We start from the raw sequence: 13,607 nt of genomic DNA, 5'->3' as shown, positions 1-13,607 counted from the left end.
TTGCTAGGTACTGGGGGGACAAAGGATTGGGGAGTGACTGTTAACAGTACTGTGTTCCGTTTTGGGATGATGAAAACGTTCTGGAATTAGATAGTGGTGATGGCTACACAACATTGTGAAGTACTGAAATCCACTGAATTGTATGCTTTATTTAACAAATTTTTTTAATGTTTATTTTCAAGAGAGAGAGAGAGAGACAGCGTGAGTGGGGGAGGGGCAGACAGAGGGAGAGAGAGACACACACAGACACAGAATCAGAAGCAGGCTCCAGGCTCTGAGCTCTCAGCACAGAGCCTGACGGGGGGATCGAACTCCCGAACTGTGAGATCATGACCCCAGCCGAAGTTGGATGCTTAACTGACTGAGCTGCCCAGTGCTCCTGAATTGTGTGCTTTAAAATGGTGGGAGAAAAACTAAAAATTTAAAGTTGCAACCTGAAAGCTTAATCATATCACATTAGACTTCTCTTTGTCAGTGCACCTGTATGTTGTATGTACATTATTAGGCCCATGTGCCAAACAGTTCTCTTTGGTCACGTACCTACTCTGGGGTCCTATCAACTTACCATGACTTGATAGTTTTTAAAAAATTCTACTTCCTACACTATGCCAGGCATTTAAGAAGTACAGTACACTATAAATATTTATTGAATTACCTATGCTTGCTATTCCTATTTCATTAGTGTGGACAATTGCAGGTTAGCTATAATTACCTTTTGCTCAAGATTGTTTCAAAAAAGACAATGCCCCTTAAATTATGTGTCTTTCAGTAGGAGTTCTACATTTTATATTTATAAGCTGTGTATATATTTTTTCCAGGTAGAAAATAGTGTGTTTGCCTTTTCTGATCACAAAGGTAATATTTGCTAATTATAAGCAAGATTCAGATAATGGTCTTGCCTAGACTGTGGCCTTTAGCTTTCAGAAGCCTCCAGACAATTCTGAATATGAAAAGGAGCTTCTTTCTGCCCTATCCTTCTTTTTATTATCGTCTCTGCATTCTTGAGTTAGTTTGGCCTTCATCACTTCTTTCCAAATAGCTTCTCAGACACCTTCTCTGACACAGAGAACACGAGGATGCTATTGTCCTCTTGTCCGAAGATCATGTCTGTCTTGTTTGCAAATAAGAAGAAAGAATATATGGTGTTTGCCATTTGTTCTGCCAAGTTAACGCCCCCTTAATTCCTAACTTTTTTCTTTCTCACCCTTGGTTTTTTTTTTTTTTTTTTTTTCCTCGTGCTTTTCTGAATCCCGAAGCTGTGTGTTTTTCTGCGACCCATTTAAAGCCTTCATCCATGACATAGCTCCTTTGTGGAAAAGAAGCAGTAGACTTCCAAGACTTCTTCCTTTCTCTTTGTGTGTGGCAGAGATGTTCACTAGCCTGCCTTCTTGCCACAGTGGTATGTGGTCCCCTTTCTCTGCTGCACTTATGGCTCAGCAACCTCGATCGAGGTGAGACGTGGCAGCAGTGACAGGCCGTTGTCTACTTAGCAGCTGATGTTATTGACCCACCTGTACCTTGCTTTTCTGTTGGGAGTTATTTTTTTATGTTTATTTATATATTTATTTAGAGAGAGAGAGAACACAAGTCGGGGAGGGCAGAGAGAAAAAGGGACAGAGAAATCCCAAGCAGGCTCCATGCTGTCAGCACAGAGCGCACCAGGGAGCTCAGTCCCATGAACTGTGGGATCATGACCTGAGTGGAAACCAGGAGTCGGACGCTTAACTGACCGAACCACCCAGGTGGCCCTGGGAGTTATTTTCCAGCAGTGAGGATGCTCACATGCTCCTTGTGTCCTTGTTTGAAACCCCTGTTTTGGCTAACAGCAAACTTGGACAGGACAGTTCATCAGGGTGAGGTAGAGCCTAGGACCTAGGCCAAAACTAACAGGCCTTCTCAGGGATGGAAAGGCCAGTGGCCCTCGGCTTCCTGTGGATGGCAAAGAACTCATACCCACGTCACCCGCAGCCATGTAGGGATGTGGACCAGAGACAGGAAAGAAGGGTAGAGCACAGGATAAGCAGGCACTTCTCTCTGGAAGTGTAGATGCACGTCCGCCAGGGCTGGGGGCTATTGCTTTGCCTGATTGACACTGAAGACTGAAAGCGTGTTTTCATCTTAAGTTGGGGCAGGTGCTCATTGAATGAAAAGTACATCTATCTATAGCTGCCTCTTCATCCTTCTTGTCATCGTTCTGTTTATTTAGATTTCAAGTGCCTCCCCACTCTGATTAAATTAAGACTGCCGGGAACCCCCTTCCTTCTTCAGAAAGTCTATTCTGGGATTGTAGATTCTGGGTGGGCTTGATGCAGACAAAGGGACGCATAGCCTCATTCACAAGCACAGGGGAATTGTAATGAGGAAGATGGTGGGTCTCCTTTTTCCTGTTTAACTGAGCCGGGGGTTAGGGAAGGAACCCCTTTGTAAATGAAGCATAGGGGTTGGCAGCTTTCTCTTTGTAGAGCCTTGTCAGCCTGTAATTCTCAGGGGGTCTTCCGAAGTGTGGGGAAAATGAGAGCAGAATTCTTGGGTGGTTTTGTACCTGCTGGTTGATTTTTTTTTCCCCCCTTGTGGAGAACTAAATTTATATAAAAGAAATCAGCAGCGAAATAATAACGGCTGCTACGTTTGTTCTGCTCTGCTGTGGTCTCTTCTGGAGGTCGAAGGTATTACCTTGAGGAAACTGAGGCTCCTGGGGGTGATCGCCTTGCCCCAAGCTGTGCAGTGATGGAGTAGCAAAACTCAGCTTCAGACTCGTCTCTCTGGCCCGACACCCAGGCCACACGCCGGCCCTGTTGCTGTGCCACTGCTGACAGAGCACGACACGGCCAGCCCTCCGCCAGAAGGCCACATGCTTGCTCCTTTCTCTCAATGGCCCAGGGTTTCCTGTTTGTCATGTCTGTGATGATGTCCTTCGAGAAGCCTTCACTTGCTTTTATTTTCCCTTCCCTGCCAGCATCTGACATGATGCCCAGGGTGTAGAAGCAGGGTTCTTTGCTCAGAACATCTTGGTCCTTCTTTGGTTTACAAAATTATCCTTGGTCTCTGTTTTCTTTTTGCTTTTATTTCATCTCTAGAATGCTGCTGCTTTAAGGCTAAAGTGAAGATAAAGATAATCCTGCCCAAGGGTTTGAAGAGATGTAAAGGAGGAGTTTTTTTAGCAAACAGTTGAGTTTTTAGCAAGGTTGTTGCCACACTCCTCGATGCGCTAGTGAGAGTGGGTTGTCTTCCTCGTGACACAGCGGAGGCGAGGGTATAAGTAGATGCAGTCAGGGGGCAGTCGAGCCACCGACCCGCTAAGGCATCTTGTCCTTGGCCACGTTGCCTCCGTCCTATTTCTCTGCAGTGAACAAATGTGAGTCCAGGCCCAGTGCCATTTCCCGAGGTGGTCAGAGTTCTCCCGTAGGAGGAAGAGAGCCACCGGTGAGGCTGCCTGGAGGAGGGTATGGTGATAACATAGTGGTGGCTTCCAGAGCCTGGAGCTGACAGGAAACTGTGGCCAAGAGTTGGCCCTTGGTCCTTTGTGAAGCTGCAACAGGTCCCTGGAGGACAGTCCGTGCGCCTCGCCTGCTTTTAGGTCCATGCCGTTTCTCCTGTTCCCCCGTATTTCTCCCAGCCCCGTATTCTGAGATCTGGGGCTGATGGCCCTGTTGGATGGACAGCCTGGCACCTTTGTTTAGGGTATCTGCTGTGCAGGCTGAGGTTTGTCTTGTTGGCATGTGGAGTCTGAGAACACATCTCCCTTGCCTTGCCCCTCCTCCCTTCCCCTTCCCTCTGTACCCCAGCTAGTGGCGTGGTGTATGCTGGGCCCGTGGTAAAGTGAGCCTCGTTGTTCCAGATTACTTACATACGTACTTTGTCTTTGTCTCTGCTAGTCTGGTTACTGTGGATCGAACTAGTCTTGTTCTGAATCCATTCATCTGTATATTCACTCAGCGAGTGTCTTGTGCCAGACTTTGTGGAAACCTGCATTCTCAAACCAGTATCACTTGCAGAAGTTTGGGTCACTGATGTGCCTTTGACCTGATGCCTGTTTTATAAACTCCTGTTCCTCCCGAGTAATACAGTATCTTTTCCCCAAAGAGTTGAGGCCTAGATTTTGATTCTGACCTCATTCAAAGGGGGAGCCTGGGCCAGGCCCCTCACTGCCAGGCCTCATTTTTTCCCTCGGCATTGGGAGTTAGAGCCCCCTCCCCCTCCTTGCTGTCTGTTTGCTATTCCTAGCACACAGATCCTCAGGACTGGCCCATTCACTGCCTCTGGCCTGGAGCCTGTTCCACTGTTGTCACTACCTCCCCCCTCCCCAAGCATCGGCTTCTGTTCCTTTGCAGCTTGTCAAGCTCCTGGAGGTCTCAGGGGAGCCTCTGATAGCACACAGGAAGCCCCTCCCCCAAGTTCCTCAAAGATGCTCTTTAAGGGTATGAGTGAAGGGGGAATTTGAAAATAGAAAATATTTTCTTCATTCATTTTACCCCTTGAGACTAACCTGGTGGCTTGAGATGGCCCATTTGGGTCCATGGTGCCGGGATTGTCTGAGTCTTCTCCAGGGCCTCTCCTGAAACCCTCTGGTTTATGTGGGCGCTGGGGGCCTGCAGGCTTGTGGGGCTTGGTCTGTCTCCTCTCTGAGCTGCCACATTAGAGGCCCTTTTGGATAGAGGAGTCTGCAGGGAGAAGACGGGGAGTGCCGCGGGCCTCCACTTGACTGGGGCTCTGCTTTGAGGCTAGGGCGAGCCGAACATCTGGAAGCTTCAGGGGTGGAGAAGCCTTTTATTCATTCTATTTATTTATTCCTTTGCCTCTCATCTTCCCACCCATCTTCTTTTCTCACCCACACCGCCAAAAGAGACTGTCAGAAGTAGAAATGTTAACAGCGGCATAGGCATAGACTCCAGTAGACGTGAGGCCTGGTGGTTTGTTTATGCCTCCCTTCTGCAGGAGCTGCGGGTGGAGACAAGAATTCTAATTGCCTTCGTGTGAATTCTCCTTTAATGCAAAATTATTTAGGAGGAGGAAAGAGGATTTCATTTGTTGTTTTCCTTACCTGCTGGAGAGCTCACAGGCTGCTGCCAGGGAAGGAGTTGGCATTTGGAGTCAAGATTTTGCAGTGGATGGTGGGTGTTCCATAGGGGTAAGAACACGTGTAACTCAGGGGAGCGTGGACAGGATTCCAGTTTCTCCCCTCCCTGTAGCTGGAGGCCCTCCTGGAACTCCCAAAGGCCCTCCCCACAGCTGGCTGTTAGTTGTGAGCACTGCTGTCCCTGATGGCTGAGGCGCTGCTTGCCCTGGGTCCCCCAAATGCAGGCCAGAAAATAATCTCTGCCTTGTTACACAAGAATGCCAATAGTTTTCCAGACCCTTTCCCCTTATTGGTAACTTTCTTACATCCATGCAAGCAGTTGACGCGCATTTATTTAGGTGTTAGATTAATTAATCTGAAGCTTCGGCCTAGCTGAGGCAAAACACACACACCAGACAAAACCTGAGAGCAGGGAAGAAACAGCAGACACACCGACTGCTATTAAGGATAATCAGCCCTCCGGGCCTACTTCCAGTTTTCCTAGGAGCTTACTTCTGGAATTTCAGACTTGACCTCTTTTCTCAGGTTATCAATTCTCCATTCCCTTCTGACCCCAAGTAGGTGAGGCCCATCTCTGGAAACCTGTACCCGTTTGCATAGATCCTCACGGCAAGCACAGAACTCTCACATATGATCCCGAGGGAATTTAGGGATTTCATTTTGCAGATGGTCACAAAGAACGAGGCCTGGGGTCCAGATGTTCTGGATCCCCGCAATCCCCTGGACATTCTGCAGTATTGTGTCTCCCCCTTAATGGCTTATCACTGCCACAGACATTTACCCTGTGCCTGTTGGTTTCCTGCTCTGCCAGGTCTGGGCTGCCAGGGGGAACAAGCCGTGGTCTCAGGCCTGGCAGTTGGCTGAGCTGCGTGCTGCCTCTAGCCAGCCGTGTCACTCGGGAGGTTAGGCTCTATTTCACCTTGTTAGGAGCACAGACCACACGCGTAAAACTGCTCGGCCACGAGCAGAGCAGGCTATCCGCAGCCATGAGCCTGGCTTGCCCGCGGCTAAGTGGAGACAGTGGGTGGGGCTGAATGGCGAATCACCACTGGAGCCCTTGGTCTCCGTGGTCACTGGGCGCGGAGTGGTCTGCAGCTGGCCTTCACCCCCAGGGGCCACTGTGTAGCTGAGAGAGACTTGCATGTCCCCACCCCACCCCCCGGCCCCAGACTGATTACTTGTGTTCCGGGCCCCATGCTCCCTGCTGGACACGGCAGGGAACCACAGAGATGGAGCCCTGGTCGCCTGGTAGCAGGGAGGACAGGCAGAAGGCCTGTTACTGTTTAATTATAGCCGTGAAAAGTGCTGTGAGGGAGAGCGTGGTGGGGAAGGAGAGCGCCTTGGCAGGGCGGGCCGGGCAGTTATCTGCCTCCACAGTAGGCGGCTGCTGGGTGTGTATCTTGGCAGAACACAGGGAACCTGAGGCAGGTTTTGGCCACTCCAGCTTTCCACCTAGCTGTGAACGGGAGTGGCACCCTCCTTCCCCCCAGCTCCTCCCCCTCCTTGGCAGAGTCGGGCTCCTGGTGAGCGCCTTCTAGCTGGCACACCCTAGGACCTCTGGTGGCACAGAGATGAGGGCAGAAATGCCCCCAGGGGTAGGGTCTGTTCGTGTCACTAAGTTGAGTTCTATGTTCTCTTGCCTGGCAGCGGATCGTCAGTTTATGGGTTATCTGGGCTTGTTCTTTTCTCATATTTGTCAACCATTTACTTGGGACCAGGCTGAGTCCTTCCCTCCAAGAACTCCCAGTAAAGTCTCCTTGGGGCCTTGCTTCGTGGTGTCTTACCTGTTTCCTGCGCCGAGACCAGGCAGGGATGAGTGTAGGTGGAGGAGACGGAGCCGTGTTCGGGTCACCCAGGGGCTTGGTGATCAGGAAACAAGAAGCACCGGGCTGTGAGTTCCTAGATTTCTCTTTTTTTTGAAGGCAGCCCTTTAACCCTTCAAGCCCATGACTGTGACTGTGTCTGAGGGCCAGTGCCACTCTTAGGCCAGGCACACCTCAGGGGTCCCGCCCTTGGGAGTACCTCCCCCTGAATCTTCTGTGTCCCACCTCCCGTGCCTTTCTGGCTCGGCATTCCCAAAAAGGAGTGGGACCAGATGTCCTAAGAGGTTGTCCCAAGGTCCCACGTCTGGGCCCAGTTCCAGAAGGGCAGCTCCCACTGCAGGCCACAGTATTTCTTTTGTAGGATCACGTGAGATTGCGCAGCCACGATGGTGCTGATAACGCAAAGTGTGAGTGACTCAAGTTTTTTTTTGTGGAGGAGGAGATCCCCCCCCCCAAATATTTGCCTGGGGCCCACACATCCTAGGTGTGGTCCTGCCCAAGGGCTAGTCATTGGGCCCAGCCAGCTCTGCTTAGCAGCTCTTGGCCTAGACCACAGAAGAGGATAAGGGACTATTGTTTGTCCCCAGGGCCTGAATGGCACTTTGTTTTCCGAGTTGGAACTCCCAGACCCGTGGCTTTTCTGCTGCTGCTGTTGCAGCAGTCACGTCTAGGATGAGAAATCCAATCCCACTCTCACTTCATGTTCTACTGAATATCGTGGAAGGTTGGGGCTGTGAGCCTGGGGGTCTGTGTTCGTCTCTGTGGGTGGGAGTAAGAACCGAGATGCTGAGAGAAGGGGCCTTCCCTACCAGGAGACCCTAGCTGTGGCAGCAGGGAAAGCCGGGAGACCTGTGTGTTCACATTGAACTGAGGAGCTAGTTGGCAGGAATCTAGGCCTGCTCTGAATTCGCAGGAAGGGAATGTGGTGGGAACGCCGGGTGAGCCCAGGCTGGGGGCCGCCTGGCAAAGGCGGGGGACGGGATTTGCTGCTCTCCTCTCTGTTTGCCTCCTTGTTCTCCTCCAACTGCACACATTGGCCACTTTGCCCTCTTTGGTGTGGAAACGGGGAGGAGGGGGGACAGTCCTAAGAATTGAAGGTGCCTCTTTTGTGTTGGGGTCAAAGGAATGGAAGGGTGGTGTGGGGGCGGAGAGCAAACGGGGAAGGAGCTCCTTTGTAAGATTTTGAAATCCGAGGCGAGCAGTCTTTCCCGCTCAAACTCCCAGGCCCTTTCAGGCTGTCAGTGAAAGGGCGCTGAGTCAGCTCTCCTGCTCTGACTCAGAACAGGAATCCTGTCTCATTCTCTGCTCACCTCTTTGCCTCTTCTTAGGTCACGAGGCGAAGAAGGTTGTTTTAAAGTTGGTTTCCCTTCTCCCAGTCTGTAGGAAGTGGCCTCCTAGACAAGTGTCTCTTCAAGTGGGGTCCCCAAGACCATTTCAAGGGGGTCCCTGAGTCAGAATGATTTTCACAATAATACCAGGAGATGACTTGTCTTTTCCACTCCGTTGACATTTGCACCGATGGTGCAAAAGCCAAGGTGGGCAAAACTGGTGCCTTTGCAGAAGTCAGGGCAGCCGCAGCAGACTGCCCGGGGGGGGGGGTGCGGGGGGCACAGAGCCCTTAGCCTCCTTACGCTTGCTGTTGCATAGAGCCAGCTTCACTGGGTGGCCTTGAGGAGCCTCAGTAAAGATGGTTCATTTCGTTAACTCCCCTGGGATATCTTTTTCTTCTGTGTAACCTCCTCTTCTGGTTTAGGAACAATCTGTTCTTTTTCCGTGGGGATCATCTCAGTGTGGCAGGGAGAGCTCATCGTGTGGGTTAATCCAACCATGAGCCCTGAAAGTTCTATGCTGCATCCTGAGGACCTCGTTCACCTGGATGTGCTCAATGACCAGAGAATCTACATCTAAACTCTCAAGTTCAGCATTACCCTCTGCATTTTTAAGCATGTACAGTAAAAATTCAGCACTCTTTTTGGGCCACCGATCCTGTGTCCAGCCCCACTGTTTGGCCTGGGCACACCTACCAACCCCACCCATTGCGGAGTCACCTCATGACACACATTGCTTCTGCAAAGTGACATTTTTCAGATACTTGGTGGCTGTTCGGGTATGCATACCCTTGATGGCCTAGGCAATTTCATGTGTGTTCTTTTTTTTTTTTTTTTTTTTAATGTTTGTTTATTTTTGAGAGAGAGCTGGGGAGGGGCAGAGAGAGAGGGAGACACACAATCGAAGCAGTCCTGACGCGGGGCTCGAACTCACAAACTGTGAGATCATGACCTGAGCTGAAGTCGGATGCTTCACCGACTGAATCACCCAGGCACCCCTCATGTGTGTTCTTAAAGTGAACAGGAAGGTTTGAACACTCAATTTGTATGATTTTGTGGAATTTTCTGGGTCAAGTGAGTCGCAAACCATTTTCAGAGATCACTTCAGGATGGTTACGGAAAGAGAGCCATTTCATTAACTCTTCTCTGCGCGTGTACGCGTCCTTAATATTCTGTGTGATAAGCTGGGAAGGCGCTCCGCAGGCCGAACTACAGTTGTTGGCTTGAGGACAAGCACTTGTGGGGTTCTTTGGGTTGCGAGCTGAACTAGCCACTTTTTCCAGGGAATGCTGTTTTTACTTGGAAGCACAACTGGCTGTTGTGGTTATTCAGACTTGGGTATTTGACAGACTTTTTCTTGAAAAATGGTGCTAGTGAACCTGTTGCTTCAGAGAAAACAACTAATAGCATTTATTACCAATGGCAAAATTAGAACTGTCGAGCCACATTTGGAATTTTGGAAAGCTTATATCCAACGTCATGAGCTTGGCAGCTTTTTTCGGTACCTAGACTTTTCTGATGATCTTGGTGGTCATGTTACACTTGTGGTATCTTCACATTTTATTATAAAATGTGTCCACATCTTGAAGATCAGCATAAGTCAGTGAACCAGTATTTTCTAAATGACTAGTGTGCAACAAAATCATGTTGGGTAAAAGGCCCATTTATATTTGAACAGAGTACATTAAAGTTCATAGGGTTTCCTGTTTCATGTTATCATTAACTACTGTTGGTCAAGTTTTGGTGTAGAATCAAACAGGAGTATCCACAATTGTCTGGAAAGGCTGTTATTAAAATATTCCTCCCTTTTGCTAAATACATGCCTGGGCGAGTTGTCCAGATTTTCTTCATAAGCATGACTTATCACAACAGATTGAATGTAGAAGCACAGATAGGAGAATCCAGGATCTTTGTTTTTTATTTTTTATTTTTATTTAAGAATGTTTATTTATTTTTAGAGAAGAAGAGAGAGCATACACACATACAAGTGGGGGAGAGGGGCAGAGGGAGAGACTCTCAAGCAGGCTCCCCACTCAGTGTGGAGCCCGATGTGGGGCTTGATCCCACGACACTGGGATCGTGACCTGAGCTGAAACCAAGAGTCAGATAGATGCTCAACCGACTGAGCCACCCGGGCACCCTGAAAATCCAGCATCTTTGATTAAGCTGGACATTAAAGAGATTTAAAAAAAAATGTAAAACAAAACCACTCTTCCCAGTGTTTTTTTGGTTTTTTTAAAAATTTTTTTTTTTTTAACGTTTATTTATTTTTGAGACAGAGAGAGACAAAGCATGAACGGGGGAGGGTCAGTGAGAGAGGGAGACACAGAATCTGAAACAGGCTCCAGGCTCTGAGCAGTCAGCACAGAGCCCGATGCGGGGCTCGAACCCACATACCGTGAGATCGTGACCTGAGCCGAAGTCGGACGCTTAACCGACTGAGCCACCCAGGAGCACCATTCCCAGTGTTTTTAAAAATATAGTTGTATGAAAAATATTTGTTAGCCTATAAGGTATTTATTATTATTATTTTAAAACAGATTAATAAATGTAAGTGAGGGTACCACATTCCACAGTAACCCAGCACTGAATTTGCTTTGCTTACAAAAAGCTCTCCACTCCTTCCTAGAAGACTCTCTGAGGTCATGGAGTATATAGACTACTGATTAGTGGTTAAGAAGCAAACACAAGATTTTTGTTTGTCCAAGGATTTTAACTTCTTTTTTTTTTTTTTTTCAACGTTTATTTATTTTTGGGACAGAGAGAGACAGAGCATGAACGGGGGAGGGGCAGAGAGAGAGGGAGACACAGAATCGGAAACAGGCTCCAGGCTCTGAGCCATCAGCCCAGAGCCTGACGCGGGGCTCGAACTCACAGACCGCGAGATCGTGACCTGGCTGAAGTCGGACGCTTAACCGACTGCGCCACCCAGGCGCCCCAGATTTTAACTTCTTAAGAAGGTTTAACGTGCATTAATTTTAAAAATGTATTTTTATAATAGCTTTACTTGAGATACAGTTCACATACTATAAAATTCACCCTTTTATATTTATTTATTTATTTATAATTTATTTTTAAATTTACATCCAAGTTGGTTAGCATATGGTGCAGCAATGATTTCAGGAGTAGATTCCTTAATGTCCCTTACCCATTTAGCCCATCTCCCCTCTCACAACCCCTCCAGCAACCCTCTGTTTGTTCTCTATATTTAAGAGTCTCTTATATTTTGTCCCCCTCCCTGTTTTTATATTACTTTTTTAAAAAAAATTTTTTTAACGTTTATTTATTTTTGAGAGAGAGAGAGAAAAAGAGAGAGACAGAGCACTAGTGGGAGAGGGGCAGAGAGAGAGGGAGACACAGAATTCAAAGCAGACTCCAGGCTCTGAGCTGTCAGCACAGAGCTTGACGCGGGGCTCGAACCTACGAACTATGAGATCATGACCTGAGCCGAAGTTGGATGCTCAACTGACTAAGCCACCCAGGTGCCCTATATTATTTTTGCTTCCCTTCCCTTATGTTCATCTGTTTTGTATCTTAAATTCCTCATATGAGTGAAGTCATATGATATTTGTCTTTCTCTGACTAATTTTGCTTAGCATAATACCCTTCAGTTCCATCCATGTAGTTGCAAATGGCAAGATTTCATTCTTTTTGACTGCCGAGTAATACTCCATTGTATACATATATACCACATCTTCTTTATCCATTCATCCGTCGATGGACATTTGGGCTCTTTCCATACTTTGGCCATTCGATAGTGCTGCTATAAACATTGGGGTGCATGTGCCCCTTCCAAAACAGCATACCTGTATCCCTTGGATAAATACCTAATAGTGCAATTGCTGGGTCATAGGTTAGTTCTATTTTTAATTTGTTGAGGAACCTCCATACTGTTTTCCAGAGTGGCTGCACCAGCTTGCATTTCCACCAGCAGTGCAAAAGAGATCCTCTCTCTCCGCATCCTCGCCAACATCTGTTGTTGCTTGAGTTGTTAATGTTAGCCATTCTGACAGGTGTGAGGTGGTATCTCATTGTGGTTTTGATTTGTATTTCCCTGATGATGAGTGATGTTGAGCATTTTTTCATGTGTCGGTTGGCCATCTGGATGTCTTCTTTGGAGAAGTGTCTATTCATGTCTTTTGCCCATTTCTTCTCTGGATTATTTGTTTTTTTGGGTGTTGAGTTTGATAAGTTCTGTATAGATTTTTGGATACTAACCCTTTATCTGATACGTCGTTTGCAAATAAATATCTTCTCCCATTCCGTCGGTTGCCTTTTAGTTTCGCTGATTGTTTCCTTCGCTGTGCAGAAGCTTTTTATTTTGATGAGGTCCCAGTAGTTCATTGTTGCTTTTGTTTCCCTTGCCTCCGGAGACGTGTGGAATAAGAAGTTGCTGCAGGCAAGATCAAAGAGGTTTTTGCCTGCTTTCTCCTCGAGGATTTTGATGGCTTCCATCTTACATTGAGGTTTTCATCTATTTTGAGTTTATTTTTGTGTATGGTTTAAGAAAGTGGTCCAGGTTCATTTTTCTGCATGTCGCTGTCCAGTTTTCCCAGCACCATTTGCTGAAGAGACTGTATTTATTTTCATTCCATTGGATATTCTTTTCCGCTTTGTCAAAGATTATTTGGCCATATGTTTGTGGGCCCATTTCTGGGTTCTCTATTCTCTTCCATGGATCTGAGTGTGTTTTTGTGCCAGTACCATACTGTCTTGATGATTACAGCTTTGTAGTACAGCTTGAAGTCCGTAAAATTCACCCTTTTAAAGTGCGTGCTTCAGTGATTTTAGTATATTGAGTATTGTGTAACCAACACCACTGTTCCAGAACATATTCATCACACCAGAAGGAAACCCTGTGCCCATCAGAAGTCATTCTGTGACCCCCAGCCCCTGGCAACCACTAATCTACCTTCTGTCTCTGGGGGTTTGCCTCTTCTAGACATTTCATATAAATGGAATCATATAATATGTGGCCTTTTGTCTCCGGCTTTTTTAAATTTGGATGTTTTCAAGATTCACTCACTTTGTCACAAGTAATAGTACTTCATTTTTTCTTTGGCTAAATAATATTCCATTGTAAGGATGGATATACCACATTTTGTTTATCCATTCACCAGTTGGACATTTGGGTTGTTTCCACTTTTTGGTTATTATGAACAATGCCATTGTGCTTATTTGTATATATGTTTTGTGTAGACGTGTCTTTTCATTTTTCTTGTGTATGTATCTAGTAGCTGGGTCATGCGGTAACTCTGTATTTAATCATTTGAGGAACTCCACGGTTTTCCAAGGTGGCTGCACCATTTTCTATTCCCACCAGCAGTGTATGAGGGTCCTGATTTCTCTGTATCATCACCAATACTTGTTATTGTCTGT

General features: G+C 47.3%; 1 protein-coding gene and 1 pseudogene across 4 annotated transcripts in view; one reads left to right on the top strand and one right to left on the bottom strand.

Annotated features, from left to right (window-relative positions):
- Nucleotides 1–13,607, top strand: part of PC (pyruvate carboxylase) — a 101,818-nt gene that overhangs the window by 31,481 nt on the left and 56,730 nt on the right. The gene's annotated exons all lie outside the window — the stretch shown is intronic.
- Nucleotides 8,510–9,318, bottom strand: LOC115524914 (annotated as a pseudogene).

The sequence above is a fragment of the Lynx canadensis genome, chromosome D1, assembly GCF_007474595.2.
Source record: "Lynx canadensis isolate LIC74 chromosome D1, mLynCan4.pri.v2, whole genome shotgun sequence".
Taxonomy (NCBI): Eukaryota; Metazoa; Chordata; class Mammalia; order Carnivora; family Felidae; genus Lynx; species Lynx canadensis.
This window is presented reverse-complemented; position numbering and strand designations above follow the sequence as displayed.